General features: G+C 43.9%; 1 protein-coding gene across 1 annotated transcript in view; it reads left to right on the forward strand.

Moving 5' to 3' along the window:
* NAP1L1 (nucleosome assembly protein 1 like 1) overlaps positions 1–15,726 on the forward strand; it is a 37,610-nt gene that overhangs the window by 352 nt on the left and 21,532 nt on the right. The gene's annotated exons all lie outside the window — the stretch shown is intronic.

The following is a 15,726-nucleotide window of genomic DNA, read 5'->3' on the forward strand; positions in this document are numbered from 1 at the left end:
CTGGCCGCCGGTAACGGATGGGAACTGGAAGGGAAGGGAGCACAGGGTCGGCCGGGCGGCCTCCGCGGAAGGGGGGACGGAGAGACCGCAGCTGGGGCCGCGGACTCCCGGGCCTCCTGGCCCCGTGTGGGGCCCACAGCCCGAGGAGGCAGGAGGGCCGCTAGTTCTTCAGGGGCGGCTTGGGGGGACCCATGGCTTTGGGGGGTTCCGAGTCGGCGCGGCCTGCGAGGGCCCGTGGCTGCGCTGCTCCCCGCCGCCGTTGCCGGGGCTCCACCGGCGGCTTCACGCGCTCGAAACCCAGGCCGCGGCGGGGCCCGAGCCTCCCAAGGAGTGGGCGGCAGCGCCTTGGGGAGCGGGGGGCGCTCCGAGAGCGGGTTGGGCCGGAGTGCGGAACCCGCCGCCATGGCGCCCCCGTTTCTCCTTCAAAAATCCCGCAGGGAGGCCTTGGGGAGGGGATGAGAAGAACGACGGCGACGGCGAATTCCGACGGGAGGGAGGGGCCCGGGGGAGGGGAACCCCGGCGGCTTCCCCTGCACGTGGTCGCGAGCCCAGCGGCGGCCCGGGCTGGCCCTGCGCTCCTGAAAGTCGTAGGGGAGGTGGGCTGACCCGTTGGCTTCTAAGTCTTTCCTCCGATGGCGTTCTTGCTGGTATTAGAGGGAAAGACTAATGTCAGCGGGTGAGTGTCTTCTTGCTACAGATGTTCAAGACCTGTTCGTTGTGACTGGGCTGGGCCCTTTCTGCGTATGCCCCCAGCACACAACCTGGATCCGTGTTTTACTTGGAGGGGAAAAGTTGATCCCAAGTAAACCGTTGAACGGTTCAAAGGTGGAAATAAAAGATTTGGTTTGTAAATGTCTTTAAATTCTTGGAAGAACTTGTACTAGTCTCACAACAAAAGGCATGCTGTGATGGAAGTTCTCAGAATAAGGCACTCAACTAGCCATTTTGCATTTAGATGAGGGAGTGGAGTTGGGTAGCCTGGGAAGGAATGGGATTTAATGTAAGTTTATTGAGTCAAGATTATGAGCCTCTATGTTAATGAGGAGCCTGATGGCGGTCTGATTTAAGTTAGGTTGTTAACTGTAGTGTTAAGCCCAGTGTTAAGCTCTGGAGGGTAAAGTTGAAGCTGCGTGCTCCATAAACAGTCTCAAGAAACCCTTAGTTGGAATCCATTGGCAGTGAGTAAGCAACACTTCTCATGGCAAGGGTGGGGTGGGGTTAAAAAAGAAAAGGCTTCAAGAGGCGTATCTTGAGGTCCAATGCTCTTACCGGGGAGAGATGAACCAGCCACAGGATATGTCCTTGAGCTTGTACCTATTTTAGGATCTTTGATTGCGAAATTACTACACTTTAAAAATCTCACAGACTAGTACTACTTGCCTGGTTTCAGGAGAGCAGTGAAAGTGGAATTTGCCATTTTTAATGCTTAGGTGACAGGAAAACATCTTTTCAAACTAGTATCTGCGTCCTCATTCTCTGGCACTTTAAATTATCCCTCCTGTAATTTTACTACTGAAGTAATACATACTGTCTTGATTACATAAAGGACATTTTAAAAAGATGTAAACTGACAATAAATGAGATTTATTTATGTGATCCTCAGGAACTACAAAGGTTCAAGCTAGTTAAGAGGTTGCCTGAGTTCAAATAAATGATTCAAACCTAAACAAACCCTAATTTGGCTTAAGAAGACTGGTCTTAAGGAGGATAAATGGAACCTACATTAGTAGATGGGCTTGAGCATCTATCATTGACTTGCTTAATTCTCTTTTCAGGTTAGCATTCTAACTTATAACAACCCCACAGGACAGAGCGGAACTGCCCTTCCAGGTTCCAGAGGCTATAAATCTTACGGGATTAGAAAGAAAGCATCTTTTAAATGAGAAGCTGCTGGTGAATTTGAACAGCTAACTTTGTGGTTGGCAGCCTCACCACTACATTACCAGGGCTTTTTGTTGTTGTTTAATAGCATTTAAGACTTTCTCACCATACCTTGTTATTTCCCCCTTTCTCTTCATTTCCTGGTCACTAAAAATGGGGACATCATGCTTAGTAGAGGGTCAGTGATAAATAGGAAGACCTTCAGTGAATGGTGGATGGACACGGTGGCTCCAGCAGCAATGACATTGTTTCCTTCCTAGTGTACATAGGTTTGTTAAGAATTAGACCCAAATGGATGGTGTCTAAGAACCCCACATAAGGGAATTGTAGCACAGTATAAAAAAATCATGTGGGGTTTTATAAGATAAGAAATCCATGTAAGTTAAAGAACTGAGCACTTGGAATTTTGTCTGGCACTAAATATGGTCCACGCTCAAAAACTTGCTTACATTGCTCAATATTGCTTGCTTGCAATGTAATAAAAGATAGGATCCAAACTCAGCGGGGGCGGGCCGACACCCACTCCATTGAGTCCATTCTGACATAGCAGTCCTGTAGGGTCAGGGTCGAAAATCTGATCTTTATTCTCGCACAGTGGCTGGTGGCTTCCAATTGCTGATAGCCTTGCCATTGGTAACTGCTTCTTGACAAATAAAATCAAAGGAGTGAATTCTTAACCCATATGGAAATATTGATGATTGAGTGGTGAATTGTAACCAAACCTAAAAATTTCTGTGCATAGTTAATTCTTGGGTAAATTTGAACATTTTTTAAAAAATCTATGCTAGATTTCTATGACCAAAACAGGAAAATTGGTTGCCTGAATGTATTTTAAAATGTAACATGAGTGATAAAAAATGTGTGTAGGGAATGTTAGTGATATGACTGGCCTTCAAAAGCTGGTGGGAAAATTCCATGATCTTGTTCCATTTTCCATGAACTTTATAGTGCCCCTTTACTCACAAAGGAACTTTTTTTTTTTTTAAGTTACATTCCGTTTCATCCAAAAGATATTAAATGTCCTTGCTTGGTAGAGCAGGTGTGCTGGAAAGTGAAAGGTGCTTTTGTTTATAACCACCCTTGTAATTTGTTTGGGGCACTGAGTAGACCACTAGAGCATATTATAAAGTGGTCTGTTTTCACTGTGTGTATTTTGAGTTGTTTCTACCTGAAGTTTTATCCATTTTGGTAATTATTGGGAAAGAGTTTTAATTTTAACCTGTAAATATCTGAATTGTTTTTAAGACAAAGCACATAGAAAAAGAGCACACTAGTCCCTCTGCCACTTACTGTTAGCCGTTCTATTCATACTCAAGTGACCCTGTAGGACATTGTAGAACTGTGGCTAGGGTTTCTGAAGCTTTAATCCCTCTGGAGTGGCAGAAACACAAGGACAGTCACAACATTGTCCTCTGGGTCGCTGTGAATCTGAATAGCCTGATGGCTGAGTGGTGGATCTTTAAAAAGTTCTCCTGAAAGCTGAATGCCACAGCATGGATAGTGGGTTGGCACCACTGGTCCACTGCCCAGGCCCAATTCCTTTAAGCTCCTAGAAGTAGGTAGATACTGTCAACATTTTAGTGAGGCAGTAAATGTGCAGATTAACTTCCAAGGGTAATGTTTCAGGTGCTTGTTGATTGTTTACTGAACTATACTATGCATTTTCTCAGGATTCAAAAGCAGCCTTGGATTCTGTTTTCCAGGATAAAGTTACAAAGACTTGATCATGGTTGTGAGATGCTGCTGGTCTTGCCTGCCTGATTACTTCGGTAATTGTTTCCTATTCTTGTAGTTGTTCTGACTCTCAGCGACCATGGGTACAAAACGAATGAAAGCCTACCTGGTCCTGTGCTAGCCTCACGTAATGTTTGTGCCTCTTGTCGCACCCACGGTGGTTGTCGTTCCATCTCCTTGAGGGCATTGCTTTTTTGCTGCTGCTCCACTCTACCAAAGCATGGTGTCCTCCAGGAACTGGGCGCTGCTGATGACATGTCCAAGGTATGTGTGGTGAAGTCTCAACACCTTGCCTCTAAGGAGCATTCTGGCTGAACCTCTTCCAATCCATTTGTTCTTTTGGCAGTCTGTGTGGTACTTTGAATATTCTTCTCCAATGCCATATGTCAATGCTTCTGTTTTTCTTTTGGTCTTCCTTATTCAGTGCCTTCCACATGCATATGAGGTGATTGAAAATGCCATGGTTTGGGCCAGGTGTACCTTGATCCTCAAAAGTAACATACTTTTTCCAACACTTTAAAAGGTCCTTTGCAGATTTACCTAGTGCATTGCATCCCTTGATCTCTCTTGACATCTGCTTCCATGAGCATTGATTGTGGGTGCAACCCAGAAGAAATCCTTGACAACTTCAAACTTTTCTCCATTTATCATGTTAATTATTGGTCCAGGAAAAAAAAATTATTGGTCCAGTTGTGAGGATTTTGGTTGTAATCCATACTGAAAGCAGCAGTTTTTAATTTTCATCAGCAAGCAAGGTTGTGTCATCTGCATATTGAAGGTTGTTAATAAGCCTTCCTCCAATCCTGATAATGTATCTTAACAAACCAGCTTCTCGATTATTTGCTCAGCTTACAGATTGATGAATATGGTGAGAGGATACAACCCTGTTGCACACCTTCCTGATTTTAAATGAGGTGGTATTCTCTTGTTATGTTCCTTCAGCTGCCTCTTGAGCAGTTCACACTGCTCTTGAGCAGTTAACTGTTCCAGAATTTCCATTCTTCCTTCTCAAGGCTATCTAGTTTGCTGTGATCCACACAGTTAAAAGCCTCTGTGTGTATTTGAAACAACTGAATATCTTTTTGGTGAGCCAAGATCCATCTGACATAAACTGTGTTCCATGCTCTTCTGAATCTGACCCATGCTTTTGACAACTTTTTGGCAATGTACTGCTGCTGCTGTTGGATGATCTTCAGCAAAATTTTACTTGCATGTGATATCAGTGGTGCTTGTTCTATAACTTGTGCATTCTGTTGCATCACCTTTCTTTAGAATGAGTACATAGCATTCCATCAATTACTGGATGAAATTGCTGAATAGCCTTGTTTTTGGCTAATGTTTTCAATGTAGTTGGGCTTTATCCTTTATTACCATTGGTTCTTGCTCATCTGCTACCTCTTGAAATGGTTTGGATATTGACTAGTTATTTTTGGTAGTGTCTATCCTTTGCTTTTCCTTCTAATGCTGTTCCTTCCTCGTATCCAACTTGCCAGTAATTATCAGTATATCTTGATTGCATGTTTGATCAAGCATTTCGTAGAATTGTTTCTTCATCCCTAACTTTAGCGCCTTGTGGTTAATGGGATTTCCTTGTAGATGTGTAAAACTATCCTATCACAGACAGACAGCATTATACTTCAAGATCTTGAAATTCCTTTTTTGACAACGAATGTAATGTCATTCCTGTTCCTAGTAAACAGTATGCTTTTCTGATTAAAAATGGCAGTTCTGATTAAAAATACCAATCCATTTCAGCTCATGAATGCTTAGAAAAAACGATCTGATTCCATTTCATTTTTAACGACTTCTGGTTTTCTAGATTCATACTTGGTACAATCCAATTATTAATTGACGTTTTGCAGCTGTTCTCATTTTGCGTCAAGCCCCATCAGCAAATGAAGATCCCAAAGATTTTACTGTCACAGGCTTTTCCTCTGTCAGTGATGACATTAATGGTTGACTCTACTTTGAGAAGGCAGCTCTTTCCCATTCATATTTTGTATGCCTTTCGACCCGAGGGGCTCATTTTCTGGTATTATCTCTGACATTGTTCTGAATCTTTTGATTAGGCTTTTAGTAATTGACAGTGTTTTGATGCTGTCCATGGGGTGTTAGGTGGCTTATTCCTCTGAAGTGGACAGCCTATTTATTCCTTCTTCGTTGTCTGTCCTTGGTTTTAGAAGCTCTGTCTAAACCTGTTCACTTGGGGTGACCTTGCTGGTATCTGAAATACCAGTGGCATAGCTTCCAGCATCACAGCAACACACAAGTAGTGGTCTTAGTTTCACCTATTTTATTGACTAGGACAAGGGAAAGCCCCCTGACTGGTCTGTCTGCTGAGTTACCACCTACCAAAAAAAGAAACTGTGAACCTGACCACTTGCCAAATAAGGCCATAGTTGAGTCCCAGCAAATCAGGGACCACCACGCTTTTTGAAATACTGCCCCAACCAGACGTAAGAAGGACCTGCCTGCTTTTGGTGGGATCTCACTACTTTCACCCTGCCCCCCGGTATATCCTGACTTCATTGCTTAAGACTGCTGTGCTGTTTCCTCTTACTGTTCATTTGGTCTCTGCATTGTTGTCAAAGCACTGCTCCTTTCAAGAAGCCAGAAGTGCTGGGATCCCCCTAGAAAGGGGGTCACCACACCCTGTCAGCTTGGGGATTCATCTGGGATGGGCTAAGTTGACAATAGGATCTTCTAGGTTAGGTAGAGATGCCCACCCCGCCATCCCCTGGACTTTTCTGTTCCATTAGAAGAGTGGAGATTGTGGACTTGGGCTTGTCTGGTTTCAGAATAGGTATCGAGATGGACTTGTGTGGAATAAGGCAATTCCCCTCACCAGTTTATGCGAGTATCCTGTTGGTGGAGTGGCTTGGCTGGGGGTTTGTAATGGTACGCATGCCATAGCAGCCCAGCAGGCTGCCAAAAATTTCCCGGAGACAAAACTAGCCTTGTGTGTTGCTGTGATTGTCTGGATCCTTAGGCCACCTCTAGGAGAGTCTTGGGATATAGCAGATGCATATCCAAGGGTGAAACCCCTCACCTGAGTCTGGCCCGAGTCGACAAGTTTCAATCAGTACATAACACCCAAACTATTACCTCATCTCTGAAAGTCCAGAAGGAACTGGAAGGACAACTTTGTTCATTACAACCACCAGCTCCTTGACTGTCCCTGAGGCCCATCTTTTCTGTCGGAGTTAAGTGTTTGGGGGAGCAGCTCCTCCCGCTTTTGTTGCACAGGTTCTTTTTCACCTTTGTCCTCTAGGAACGTGGCAGTGCCTGTTCATCCAAAATCCTTGTCCTTTTTGTTTGAAGCCTGTTGATCTTTTTCCTCATTGTGTGAGCTGAGGAATAACCAGGCTTCCCTGTGTCCAGACTTTGTGTCATATCTGCATTTTGTTTGTTTTAGGAGTTAAGGGAGTGCCATTTGCCCTAAGCCAGCTAGGACAATGGTGCCATTGGGAACTATTGTATGCCAGTTGCGGATAGTTTATCTTAACCCATTATGGGACCTAGTGACCTCTCCTTAGGAAGTATAGCCCCCTTGAGAATGATGATGGCAACAAATGTACTATGTGCTTGACACAATGGATGTATGTATGGATTGTGATGAGTTGTAAGAACCCCCCAATAAAATGATTTTTAAAAGAAAAAAATTGATCTTCAGGGGGGGAAAATTTTTTTTTAAAGGAAATATAGCCCTCACCAAATGCATCCTCACCGCCTAAACCAAAGACACTCACCGAGGTGGCCTTCTTGGACTAGGTTGGAACTTTTATTTTATCTTCATATTCCTACCTTTGCTCAGGGAGAGGAATTGGAGAGAGTTTTTTACCAGGGGAGTCCGTAGAGAAGAGGCACAGTCCAACAGACGGATGCCAAGAAAGGTGCCTGCCTGTAAGGCCCAGTGCCTAGGACCTCTGTTAGGTTAGGCGGTAGAACTGCTCTCTGCTCTATCTGTTGTAGGGGATACTATAGGGACTAGAAAACCTCCCCCAATCCAGAGTGTAATTGGGGGATGCCCAAGACAGGAGACCAATCCCAGCTCAGTACTTGAGGTGAGATTAAACTTTTTTTCCACACACCCGATCTTGTTCCTTGAATTGGGACAAACTCATAACCTTAGGGAGCAGCAGGTGTGTACTGAATGAAACTCAGAGGCCAGACTCAAGTGAGGGGCACACCCTTGGATGTGCCTAGGCGCCGGATGATCATGGCAACCCAGAGGAACTGCTCTAGGCTAGGTTTGAAATTCTGCCACCTTGCTCCTGGCCGATGCGGAGATGAGTCACTCCTGTAGCCTAGATATCCAGAAATTGTTCTCAGGGAGACCAGATTAAAAAGATCAACTCCTCTAATCGGCCGAAGTACATGGGATGGTAGCAGCTTTGTGAGAGGGACAAAGGTGAGCAAGATATGCCGTTACCTCCTAAACCAGTGGTTCTCAACCTGCCTGATGCCGTCACCCTTTAATACAGTTCCTCGTGTTGTGGTGCCCCCCCTCCCCCAACCACAAAATTATTTTCGTTGCTACTTCATCATAACTGTCATTTTGCTACTGTTATGAACTGGACGACCCCTGTGAAAGGGTTGTTCATCCCCAAAGGGGTCGCGACCCACAGGTTGAGAACAGCTGTAAACCAAGGTGATAGAAAGCACTGCCCTTCCTCCAGTTGGACTGAAGCCTTTTCCACCCACTGAGAAAGCTGTTAAGGTGCCCAGGCACTTCTTAAAGAGTTGCTGCCTATGTTTGGACTGCCCCAGATCAAAGTGATAATGGGCCAGCTTTTGTCTCTCAGGTTACAGAGTATCTAGCAGCCACTGGGGATAAAATAACACCTATGTGCAGCCTGACACCCCCTACCCCTTGAGGAAGGTAGGGAGAATGGATCAGATCATAAAACATAGTTTAGCTAAATTGTGCCAGCAGGCTCAGGTGAACTGGGTAGAATCCTTGCCCAATAAAACCCTTTTAAGTATTAGTGCAGCCCCCCCCCCCCCCCCTCCAGACATCAGATCTCTCTGCCTTTGAAATCATGTATGGGTGCCCATTCTCCACCCCAGTCCTGAGGATATGTCAATGAGGTCAATGAAGTAATTTAGGCATATCATTAACCTTGGATGAGTACAACAAGCCTTGATTGACTACAGGACAGCAAGTTTTTCCAGTGCCCATTGGGGGAGGTGACCCACCAGTACAACCTGATGACTGCATGTTAGTCAGTGACTGGGAAGAAAGCACTAGCCAACAACTTAACCCCATCTGGGTGGGTCCCAAGCTTTTGTTTCCACTCCTACAGCAGTCGAGCTTAAAGGAGAGAAATGTAGATACTCCTGTTCCCACTGAGTGGGAGTGTGAACCCTTAGATCTGTGGTTACTGTTGAAAAGATCACCCCAAAAGCAGTCAAATGAGTAGAATCCACCTGGACCTCCTAGCACTGTTTTTAGTATTGAGTGTAATGTTAATGCTTATTTTGTTGTTCAGCGGCCACCACCTGTGGGTAACAAGATTTATTTGAAGAATTGCTACAGCTGCTCAAAAGGTAGAGAAAATCAGCTATGGTGCCTTTTGTTTGGGGTTTAGTCTTCCATGTACTGACAGGCCTGGGTCATTAATGTCACTCCACCTGCCCATCCCCAAATCATCTCCTTTGAAGCCTTTTAGATCGTTCCCCGGGGGGTATCAGAAACAGCTTTCCTGGGTAAGAATACTCCACCCCCCCAATACCCTGGAGGGCCGTGCACCTGACCACATAAGAGACCCTTTGACTGTCGTACAAGACCTCCTTCAAGTCCCTGCTGTGTATGGACACAGCTGTTGTAGACCACAGCATTTCAGGGGCTGGAGGGTAGAAAGGCTTAAAACCATTAATCCATCTATGGAAGGGGATTCATTTTTAGACACGGCAACCAGCCTGCAATCTACTTTGCCCATCCATAAATATCCCCTCCCTGACGAATCATACTCCCACTAGAACAATGTGATATCTATTGGGGTTTAATGTTAACGTGTGGTCAAGTTCTTTGTGAGGGCTGCCAACAAATCCAGCTGCTGCAGCCATGCCTCAGGTCAGCTGAAATTTCAAAGTAGGGTCATTTCTTCCTGGCTGACAACCCGACCTGGTGGGAATAGACTGCATGACAGTCTTATTTCAAGACCCCACAGCAAAGAATAATCTTGGCTAACTCTGTCAATATTGCTCCTAGAAGTCAAGGATCCTGTCCCAGTAGTACCCTGGACTGTCTTAGCTATGAAAGCTTCCTCCTCTTGCCTTTGTGGAATCTCATCAAATGCCAGGGCTTTCTCTCTTTAGGAAACCTAAGTGCCTGTAAAGAGACCAAAGACTCGAGTCTTTCTCCAGTGGTCAGCCTTACGCATACCCTGAGCTGAAGGCTGGTGGTATTATGGAGGACCTTTGCTCTGAGTCCTCCCAGATGCCTGGATAGAGTGTGTGTGCTAGTACTTACAGTTGGTGGTTGTCTCCAAAACTCCACGACTCTGACCGGACCAAGGAGAACGAGAAGCATCTGGTCTCATGTAGGCGTAGCATCTCCCAAGTATACATAGGTGAAATCAGAGTCCCCAGTGAATTCAAAACTGGAGAATGCGGCTAGTTCAAATCCATCTTCTGGTGGGTCACCATTAATAAAAATGTAGATTGGATCAATTACATATAACCAACAGTGACTGATTAACTATACTAGAGATGCCATCAAGGACATCTTCGAGCACTTGGGACCCACTAGCTGGATGTCATGGAAAAACAGGCTAGCTTTGGATCTGATTTTAGCCAAGGGAGGAGGGGTGTGTGTCATGTTTGGCGGGGCACAATGCTGTACTGTTATCCCGAGCAATACTGCCAGTTTGGCTAGAACAATACTAGACAGTTTGACTAGAGCAATGGGATCCGCCTGGAAAGTGGGTCATGAACCCTAACGTTAGGAATAAGTTGCTCTGATTTGTATGTATAGCTAGATGGATTTTCATCACATATTAGGATGAGTCAGGGACAGTGGTTTTTTGAGGGTCACCGGAAGATTTTTAGTGTAAGGAGCCAAGTTGAGCTGCCCACTTGGGGACATCCCTATGTCCACTGGAATTTGAATGGCATTTGGAATGCCTATTAAGACAATTATATAGAATTGAATAACCTAGGTGACTTCAGGAGTAGATTAAGTGAGGTTGTCATGAGTTGGAGTGAACTTCAGACACTGTGTTTAATTTTATTATTTATTGTATTTGAAACCTTGGCCCAGCAGCTTAACAGGTATATTTCCTTTTTGTAGGATCAGATATTATCATAGGTAGAGATCCCTTGAACAGAGTCTTGTTTCCCAAGTGAGCAACTCTTGGGAGTGTTAAAATGATCCACTACAAAAGCAGATATAGTAGCCCCCCCCCAGGGGGGAGATTAATAACAAATGTGGGTGAAGGGAGACAGCAGTCATTGTAAGATATGAAAATAATAATTTGTACGCTGGTACAGATAAGAGTACATTGGTACAGATAAGAGCTGGAAACACACGGAATCCAGGACAGATAATAAACCTCTCAGGAATAATAATGAGAGTAGCAATACCAGGAGGGTAAGGAGAAGGTGGAACTTACTAAGGGATCACGAGAGGGGGGAGAGGGAAAAAGGAGCAGATAGCAAGGGCTCAAATAGTAAATGTTTAGGAAATGATGAAGGCACCATATGTACAAATATGTTTGATAGAATTGATGTATGGAATGTTAAAAGAGCTGTAAGGCTCCCCCCATCCCCAAATAAAGTGATTTATTTTTATAAAAGCAGGAAACAACCTGAACGGACACGATGGCGGCAGTGAATTTTGTTTGAAATGTAAGGTCATATTGGACCAAATAAGGTCTTGAATCTCAGGACAACTGGAGGTGCATTCATACCGTATTTGCCTGATTCCACCTCACAATGGTATTAAATCCTTGTTTATGTTTAATAAGCTATCCATTCCCCTAGGTGGGCCACAAACATCTTACATTTACATAGCCATGCAGTCTTTTCTGACTCCTTGTCATGGAATTGGTGATACTATGTATAGGGCAAGGTAGAGCTGCCCCTGTGAGTTTCCAAGACTAACTTTACAAGAGTAGAGTACAAAGCCCCATCTTTCTCCTGGGGAGCAGCTGGTTTCAAATTGCTGACCTTGCAGTCAGCAACCCAGTGAGTAACCACTATGCCACCAGGGCTCTTCCCATTTGTTTGCTGGTAAAGACTAGGAGGGCTATATATTAATATACTGGATGTCTTTCTTGCAGTACACATAATGTCTTTATTGAGAGTAGGGAGAACTTACTAGGAATGATTGCCACAAGGGCAAAGGTAACATAGATCTTGGACATCTAGCTATTTTAGGGCCCAGAACTGATGATCAAAGTGGTGATCAATCTGGCCTAATCCAGTCACTCCACTACCATCGTTTGTCCAGTGGAAGGTTTTGTAATCACAAACCCGATTCTTCCCATATATATACTTTATATAGAAGGAAGATATATATACTTATGAAGGGGGGCTGGTGGTATAACCCATTTCTTTGAAATATATACTTATATAGAAGGAAGCCTCAGAAAGTTCTGGGAGACAGTCTTCTTTTCCATAAACCCCCCACCCCCCCAGCTTTTTTTTTTTAATCATTTTATTGGGGGCTCGAACAATTCTTATCACAATCCATACATACATCCATTGTGTCAAGCACATATGTACATTTGTTGCTCTCATCATTCTCAAAACATTTACATTTGCCTTCTACTTGAGCCCTTAATATCAGCTGCTCGTTTTCCCCCTCCTTCCCCACTCTCCCCTCCCTCATGAACCCTTCATAATTCATAAATTATTATTATTTTGTCATGTTACATTGTCTGACGTCTCCTCCCGGCCTCTTATCTGCTGTCCATCCCCCAGGGAGGAGGCTATACATAGATTCTTGTAATCGGTTCCCACTTTCTACCCCACATTCCCCCCACCCTTCAGGCATCGCCACTCTCACCACTGGTCCTGAAGGCATCATCTGTCCTGGATTCCCTGTGTCTCCAGTTCCTATCTGTACCACTGTACATCCTCTGGTCTAGCCAGATTTGCAAGGTCGAATTCGGATCATGATGGGGCATTTAGGAACTAGAGGAAAGTTGTATTTTTCATTGTTGCTACATCGCACCCTGTCTGGCTCGTGTTCTCCCTAAGATCCCTCAAAGCAGCAGTTCTTAACCTGTGGGTCTCGACCCCTTTGGGGGTCGGATGACCCTTCCATAGGAGTTGCCTAAGACCATCAGAAAACACATATTTCAGATGGTCTTAGGAACCGAGACACCCCTCCTAGCAGGTCCGCCTACACGCAGATATGCTGATCTGGTGAGAAAGAAGCTATCTCAACCTTTGCACTGGCAAAATATAGCAATGTAGTTTACTATCGTTATATTAAGACTGTTACCATTGTACACCATGTTTCAAGACAAAATTTCATTTGTCATTAGAAATAAATATTTCAATATATTTACATACTGTTTTTGTGATAACCATGCTTTAATTATGTTCAATTTGTAACAATGAAAACACATCCTGCATATCAGATATTTACATGACGATTCATAACAGTAGCAAACTTACAGTTATGAAGTAGCAACGAAAATAATTTTATGGTTGGGGGCTCACCACAACACGAGGAGACTGTATTAAAGGGCCGCGCGCGGCATTAGGAAGGTTGAGAACCACTGGTTTAAGGGATTATGCCTTGGATTCCTGAATTAAAGGTCTGCACTCAAATCTACCAATGGCTCCGAGGGAGAAAGATGAGACTTTCTACTTCTGAAAACAGTTAATGGTCTTGGGAACCCACAAGGGCCCTTATACTCTGTCCTGTAAGGCAACTGTGAGTTGGAATCAACTGGCAGTGAAGAGTTTATGGAGAGATGGGTTATACCACCAGCCCCCCTTCATTGAAGAAAGATGGGACCTTCTACTCCGGTACACCTTTTGAGTTGGAATTGACTCAGTGACGGTGAGAGGGTGTTTACTTGGGAAATATGAGAAACCTAGTGGCTTTGTGGGTTATACATTGGGCTACTTAACTGCAAGGTCAGCAGTTCAGAATCACCAGCTAACCCACTGTAGAAAGGTGACGTGTTCTACTCCTGTAAAAAGTTAGAATCTCAGAAACTCAACAGAGGCAGTTCTACCCTGTTCTGTAGGTTTGATCAAATTGGAATTGACTTGATGACAGTCTGGTCTGCTGAAAGACAAAAACCACACCTCCCTCAGCCTTTCCTCTGTTTAATAAGAGTACCCTCTTATATGAGCCCCTAATAATACGATTTAAAAAACAGAAAGAAAAGGGGGGAAAAAAGCGTACCCTCTCAGAAGCCTTGAAGAAGAGCTCGACCAGTGGAGCACAATCAAAAAGACCCCGGCTGAAAGTGACTGAGGCTAAGGTCAGAAGTTGCAGTGTGGAGACCATGGGACGGAGCAAAAGAACTCTACTGGAACAGGAAGGCTGCTCCTGAGACCTGAGGCTGCGAGACAAGTTTGGAAATGCTGGTTGAGGAGAGGCGCTGCTGTGGATCAAGGACTTGACTTGTAATCTGTAATGATCCCTAGAATTGTGTTTTGTGTGGTGATTGCAATGAATTATTGAATCCAGCAGAAAACCACGGTGTATGGGAAGAAATGGTTGGTGTCAGAATAGGTGTGGAAGGGATGTTGGAAACCTGTTTGACCTATGTCTTGTGTCAGTTGTCCTTGAGCATATATGAAGTGAGTGTCTTCCTGGGGGGGGGGAGAGCTGGTTGCAAGTTTGTCCTGGTGCATATGAGTGAGTTGGGCTGTAATGTAAAAGGTAAGCAATTCTACTCTAGTAAACAGTCTTGGGAACTACGGCCAGTACTACCCTGCCCTTCAGTCCTACCCTGTCCATCAGGTTTGCTGTGCGTCGGCATCATCTCTTGTTAGCCAGAGGTCAGATTTGGCGTACAGGCCCTTTACTCATCATCTAGAATCTTAGTGGTCTTGTCAGTTAGTGAAGACAAAATAAATACAATTTAGCCAAAATGATGAAATTGAAGAAGTCATCTTTGAAGGAGGAGTTGTTTTTTAACCAGAGTTTGGAAGAATCTTCTAGGCAGATTTGAAAAGCTAAAGGTCCTTGTTACTTGACAGTAGATTCTCAATGTGTAAATCATATTTAAAGCATTTTTATTTAACAATGGCTAGCTTGATTTAAGAATTCATTGGAACACAAGCCATATTCAGGAATTCACAATTAGCTAATTTTACTAATTTGATAGAAACTGGAATCTCATTTAAATTTCTGTGACTTTTTAAAAACTTGGATTGTTAGTTTATGCTTGTTACACATTTTTGTTAGTAACGGCTAATCACTATTGTGCTTCATTAGAAAATTTATCAGTGCTGTTGTGAGGTAGCATCGAGTTGGTTCAGACCCATAACGACCCAGTGCACAACAAAAAGGAACACTGTACGGCCCTATGCCATCCTTACAATCAGTGCTGTTAGGAATTATTTAAAGCACAGAGACAGTTTAGACCAGGGTACATTTAATTAGTGTTTCTGTGGATTGTTAACTCACAGAGTGAACTGTTCAAACTTACCAGCTACCCTGAAGAAATGTGAGGTAAGTTACCTGTGCAGATTTACAGCTTCAGGATTCTATATCACTATAAGTTAGAATCAATTTGATGGCAGTAGGTTAGGATAGATTTAGAATAAATTTATTTTTTCTAAAAACCAGATATTAGTCCCCAAATGCTGGTATGAATAATCACATCCGATATAATTTTGTATAAGGATTTGAATTTAATATGGAATTTCAGTTGTGCTTTTTATTTTTTTATGGGAGTCCAAATAAAGCTTGCTTTTGCTAAGGCATATCTTTCTGTGAAAAGAAATTCTGTGTAGTCCTTAGGCCTCAAAGTATATATACTCAGTGCTGATAACCAAGAGCACTTTAACAGTGTGTCCCATATCAGAGTGGACAGCTAGCTGTCACTGACATGGCATGAGTTTGAAGACGCTGTCAGTGACATGGCATGAGTTTGAAGAATCCAGAACTTTGTAATCACTCACTGCCATGGA

This window comes from Echinops telfairi, unplaced genomic scaffold (genome assembly GCF_000313985.2).
Source record: "Echinops telfairi isolate 266 unplaced genomic scaffold, ASM31398v2 ScPeMD7_2;HRSCAF=8, whole genome shotgun sequence".
Taxonomy (NCBI): Eukaryota; Metazoa; Chordata; class Mammalia; order Afrosoricida; family Tenrecidae; genus Echinops; species Echinops telfairi.